At 37.2% G+C, this 6000-nt stretch overlaps 1 protein-coding gene across 5 annotated transcripts in view; it reads right to left on the reverse strand.

The window, feature by feature from the left end:
- LOC137616370 (man(5)GlcNAc(2)-PP-dolichol translocation protein RFT1) overlaps positions 1-6000 on the reverse strand; it is a 159259-nt gene that overhangs the window by 146499 nt on the left and 6760 nt on the right. Inside the window, exon 1 of one of the 5 annotated variants that reach the window (XM_068346050.1) lies at positions 641-749. The exons of 1 other annotated variant lie outside the window; for it this stretch is intronic. The gene's annotated coding sequence lies outside the window, so the exon portion shown is untranslated. Of the gene's footprint in view, positions 1-466; positions 485-525; positions 750-6000 lie in introns of those variants that run through there. 3 more of the 5 variants (XM_068346049.1, XM_068346051.1, XM_068346053.1) reach the window with 3 other exon arrangements.

Raw genomic sequence — 6000 nt, forward strand, 5'->3', positions numbered from 1 at the left:
GGATCCTTTGTATATCAGGGGCCAGTTCCTCCTGCTTGCATTAAAAAGATAACTAACCTAAAATTTCCACCCTAACCTAGCCTTCAACCTGAGGCCTCACCTAAGGGGGGACGTGTGACCCCACTTACGCTGCCATATTCCAAGTCGGCCATCATCATACATACAGGTGGCCGCCTACACCCCAAGTCTTCAAACATGTGCCATTTCCTAACAGGCAAGGTAACACAAAATCATATTTTATAAATCTTAAAACCATTTTCATAATATTTTACTTCAAACAAAGATAGGGGAAAATTTCCCTCCTGATGAAAATCAGTTTGACATGTAATGAGAAATTCTACGCCAGTCCCAACCAACTACATCCAATCCAAGGCTTTAACCTAATAATTATCTGTCATGATCTGCTAGTTCTTTACTACGTGGAATAGCAGTCTTAATGAAGAATACAATTAAAGACATACCATACCTAATAGTTCAAAAGGCAATTAATGGGTGTGACACTTAGAACGCAAAATCAACACTTACTTTTAGTCTACATACGTAGGCATGCTTTGATTAACGACATGCGAATTTATAATCAGCCCATATTCAGTTGTAGCTACGTGGTTTACTTATAATATGGATCAGCTGCTTACACCACCTGTTAAATGACAGCTCTACCTGTGTCCAACAAAACTTCACCTGAAGTTACTTTTGAGTTTTGACGTGGTTTTGTTTTGATGCTTTAAATGTGTCTCCAGTCGAATGCGCCTATAAAGTTCATTAACACTATCTGCAATTTAAGAGTTATCTTCATTATGGGGGGTTTAAAATAAGCGTCCTTTGCCATATATTATATTCTGTTATACATGTTTTAATTCGTATATCAACTTTTCATTAGGTTCATTCATCTTTTGGGTGAAATTTAAGTAATTATTTCTAAAGGTAAGAAATTGAGTTTTAGCCTATATATATAAAAAAAACAAGCACTATCGTAGGACTGAATGCTTACCAATAATTCATATAATTATAAATTGAAGTTTTGCTGATTTTTATTCATCTGGTCTCACTGTCAAATGCTCCCTGTAGGATCCATGACATATTTTCAAAATACACTAGTCACCTTAAAACATTGATACCGTGTTGACTTTTATAGTCTAGTCCAGAATATTGTAGCAATCGGAAAATAGGGAAGAATCAATTTATTCTTGAATGATTTCATAACTTTAGTCCTCGTTTATAGACTTGTACGTTGATAGCTGTACGAGGCATGCGATACACATTTCAGATGATTTTCTAGTTATAAATTAATACACATGTCTGTGCACCTCAACTACACATTAGTAACCCTAACGCCTGTGGTCTTTCAATCCGTGTCCTATCTTTTAGTTGAACACTCTAAATTAAGCTGGGAGTTCAATCCCATGTGTTAATGTTCTTAGGTATATTATGGATCTAATTTCAAAAGTTAATTGGTTTAATTATATTCAACCTCCGAAAACAAATGATAGCTTTAAGAATTAAGTCTACGCATTGAGATGATCATAATTGGAAAAAGGGAACTCGTTATCTGCGGAGGCTTATAGTATTTGGATGGATGATGCATCAAATCATGATGCTTCAACATTAAGTGATTGGAATTATACCAACTGGTTAATAATGTTAATTGTGCAACTACTTTGCCTGGGCATATGTTGGACATAGTTTAAAATGATGAAATGGGTAATATATTGTATCCGAGACTACCTCTCCATTGCACAACCTTAGTACTTTTGTATTAACTTTACAGAAACGCACGGTGGTAAAGAAAATAACTTATAGGCCTAGAGATTACCCAAACTTCCCTCGTCGTATATTTATTGATGGAGATACATTGAAAATTAACGATGCTATCAATATCCCTTGCATCACGACAACCAACGTTTTGTAGGCTGTGTGTTTACTGCCTTATCACCATATATAATAGAGTGAGTAAAAGTAAATAAGATACCATGTGTCCACTGACACAAAAAGACCGATTTCCTTGGTATGAGAGAGAGAGAGAGAGAGAGAGAGAGAGAGAGAGAGAGAGAGAGAGAGAGAGAGAGAGAGAGAGAGAGAGAGAGAGAGAGAGAGTGGAAGATGCGTAAAGAAAGCAGAACCTGCTGTAAAACTGAAAGATCACTACATGGATAGAATACAAAACCATAATAATATGATAGTTAAGGAGGAGAGAGAAAAAAAGGCAACACACAAGTTATAGCTTCGTCTAAATAGTGTAATGGGAACTATAAATAAAAAAAAAAGTCTTCCAGATTGTATAGCGAATAAGAATCGAATATCTAAAATCTAAATGGTGCAATGGGAATTATAAATAAAAATCTCCCAGATTGTATAGCAACCAAGAGTTGACTAATGAGTTCCTAGAATTCTTTAAACAGCAATATAAAATATATTTGTGTCTGTAACAGATAATCCATATCCGACTGGTGCTGTATGAGATAAACATGTAAGATTGAAGAAATATAATAGAATATGACGTGCCCAAGTTTAATGGGACAATGAAAAAAAGTGCAATTGATCCTGTGCAAATATCAAGAGGTATGAGGAGTAAAACATAATCTGCAGACATAATTACAAGAAAAATAAATACTAGAATTGAAGAGTAAGCTTCATGAATCTGATAAAGTGGCAAGGGTTACACCTATGAAAAGTGCTCTAGATTATCGGGAAATAAGTTCAGATCTATTTTGAATTTATCCTCTATTCTAAAATTACTAGTGTATATGTATATATATTTAATTATATATATTTATATATATGCACCAGCCGCCCGTTGAGATACTACCACTAGAGAGGTATTGGATCCTTTGACTGGCCAGACAGTAATGCATTGGATCCCTCTCTCTGGTCACGGCTTATTTTTTCTTTACCTACACTTACACAGAATAGTTTGGCCTATTCTTTACATATTCTCGTCTTTCCTCATACACCTGACAACAATGAGATACTTAACATTTCTTCACCCAAGGGGTTAATTACTGTACTGCAATTTGTTCAGTGTACTTTCCTCTTGGTAAGGGTAGAAGAGACTCTTTAGTTGTGGTAAGCAGCTCTTCTAGGAGAAGGACACTCCAAAATTAAACCACTGTTCTCTTGTCTAGGGTAGTGCCATAACCTCTGTACCATGGTCTTCCACTGTCTTGGGTTGGAGTTCTCTTGCTTGAGGGTACACTCAGGCACACTATTCTATCTTATTTTTTGTTTTACTTCCTCTTGTTTTTTTGAAATGGTGTGTTGGGCAGGCTTAATAGAAGGGCCATGGATGCCTGGTGGTTTATCAAGAGGTTGTCTTTTCCTTTTCTGATTCTTTTTCTTCTCAAAACCATCCTTACTGTCGTGGCTATCCTGTTGGGTATTTAGCCTTGCATGGTGTATCGGCTCCTCCATGTTGACCAGTTTTTCCGACTTTTTACTATAGTCTATGGGTATTATCAATCACTTTGTTTATAATTCTGTACATATTGTTTTTGTTATAATTCTTGTTAATCTAGTTTTTAATTATGATGTCTCTTTTTTATTTCTATTAATTCTTATGCTGTCTGGAGACATTGAGCGAAATCCGGGACCAGTACGTCCTAGATTTCGTCAATGTCGTCTTCTGTATTGCAATGTTCGTGGTCTTCATGCAAATATCCAAGACCTTACAATGGCGTCCAGACAATATGATATTCTTTTGTGCTCAGAAACTTTGGTTTCTAATATGAGGCACTCATCTGAGCTCCTTATAACTGGTTTTAAGAAGCCAATAATGTTGAAACGTGATGCCATCCCTAGGGCCAGGGGAATGGCGGTGTATATTGGGACCGAGTACCCTGCTTCTCATAAGTCCTGCTATCAATGTGGATGTCATGAGATTCAGGTAATAAAAGTTTGTGGCAGGCATAACAACTTTTATTTGTGTTCGATCTACCGGAATCCAGACATAGATGATTCTATCTTCGATTGTCTTCTTACCATTATGGCTAAGATACAAGAAGATGATAGAAAGGCTTCTTTTGTCTTTGTTGGTGATTTTAATGCTCATCATAGGGAGTGGTTAAGTTCTCTCTCTCCTACCGATCGCCATGACTTAAGAGCTTTAGGCTTTGCCTCTGAATCAGGCTGTGAGCAAATCATAAATGAAGCTACTCACAGGTCTGGTAATTGCTTGGACCTCGTATACACTGACTCTCCTGGCGTTATAACTAGTAAGGTTGGTTCTCCAGTCGGGACATCTGATCATGCCTTGATTTCATTATTAGTGAAGACTGAGCAGCCTGTCCCTGATATATCATATTCTTGTAAAATTTATAGGAAATTCCAAGCAGACTGGAATGGGATTTTACATGATCTTTTGTGCTTGAATTGGTCACAATTATATAATAGTGTAGATCCTGTTGTCCCTTTGAATGAGAATCTAGTCAACATAATTGATAGGCGTATCCCTTCTCGTGTGCTAAGGTACCGAGTGAAGGACAAACCGTGGTTCAATGATGATTGTAGACGTGCTCATTTGGAGAAGCAGGAGGCCTATCATCTTTGGAAGGGTAACAGATCAGATTTGACCTGGAACAACTATACTCAGCTTCGAGCTTTTGCTCAGAGAGTTTATGCCTCAACTGAAAAGGAGTACAATTTAACCATAAAATAAACACTTTCTGGTACAACTCAGGAACATAAATGGTGGTCTACCCTTAAATCTGCACTCTTTGGTGTAGATGCAACAGTTCCACCCTTACTTAAACCAGATGGCTCAGTCACTCACTGTCCAAAGGAAAAGGCAACCCTTTTGGCTGATATTTTTGACAGCAAACAGAGTAATGAAAAACTTGAACCTCCTCATTCCTGTTTTCCTGAGGCTAAACTAACTAGTTTAGCTTTTCGATCTCGTAAGATTCAAGCTCTCTTGGTGGACCTTGATGCTTATGGAGGTGTAGACCTAAATGGTATTTTTCCTTTGTTTTTTATAAAGACAGCAGATTTCTTAGCTCCAAAGTAATCTGTTATTTTGCGCAAGTCAGCAAGAAGAGGAGCTTTTAGCACTAGTTGGAGAATTGGTAATGTTACTCCTCTATGTAAATGTGTTTGTGGTAGCTCAAATCCCACTGACTACCCGCCCAATTTCCATAACTCCCATATTATCTAAAGTTTTTGAACGTCTTCTGGCAAAACGTCTTAATAGGTTTGCTGAAGGTAATCATCTACTCCCTAGTTTGCAATTTGGTTTTCGTAAAGGCCTTGGAGCATGTGATGCCCTTCTCACAATCTCCAATGCTGTACAGAAATCCCTTGATTGTGGTCGGGAAGTTCGTATGATTGGCCTTGATTTTAGTGGTGCCTTTGACCGTGTTAATCATAAGGCCCTTGTTTTCAAACTGAAACAGTTGGGAGAGGGTGGGTCGTTTCTTAGCAATATTATTGATTTTTTAAGTAATAGATCTCAAAGAGTTGTTGTTGATGGGCACCATAGTGATTATAGGAATGTGATATCCGGTGTTCCACAGGGTAATGTTCTTGGCCCATTACTTTTCATACTATATACACATGACATGTGGTTTGGCCTAGAAAACAAGCTTGTTGCATATGCAGATGATGCTACTCTCTTTGCATCAATTCCATCCCCTGGATGTAGATCTAGGGTTGGTGAATCCCATAATAGAGATTTACCTAGAATTAGAGCATGGTGCAAATTATGGGGTATGAAGTTGAATCCTAACAAAACTCAAAGTATGATTGTAAGTAGGTCAAGGACGGTGGCTCCTCAACATCCGGATCTCAGTATTGATAATGTTTCTTTAAATATGTATGACACTTTCAAAATTTTAGGTGTGATTCTCGACGGTAAATTTACTTTTGAGAAACATATAAGGTCTGTGTCTTCTTCAATTTCACAAAAAATAGGCTTATTGAGAAAGTCTTTCAAGATTTTCGGTGATCAATCTATTCTGAAGAAGTGTTTTAATTCTTTCATTCTCCCTTATTTTGAGTATTGTTCTCCTG

This window comes from Palaemon carinicauda, chromosome 22 (assembly GCF_036898095.1).
Source record: "Palaemon carinicauda isolate YSFRI2023 chromosome 22, ASM3689809v2, whole genome shotgun sequence".
In the NCBI taxonomy this organism is placed as follows: domain Eukaryota; kingdom Metazoa; phylum Arthropoda; class Malacostraca; order Decapoda; family Palaemonidae; genus Palaemon; species Palaemon carinicauda.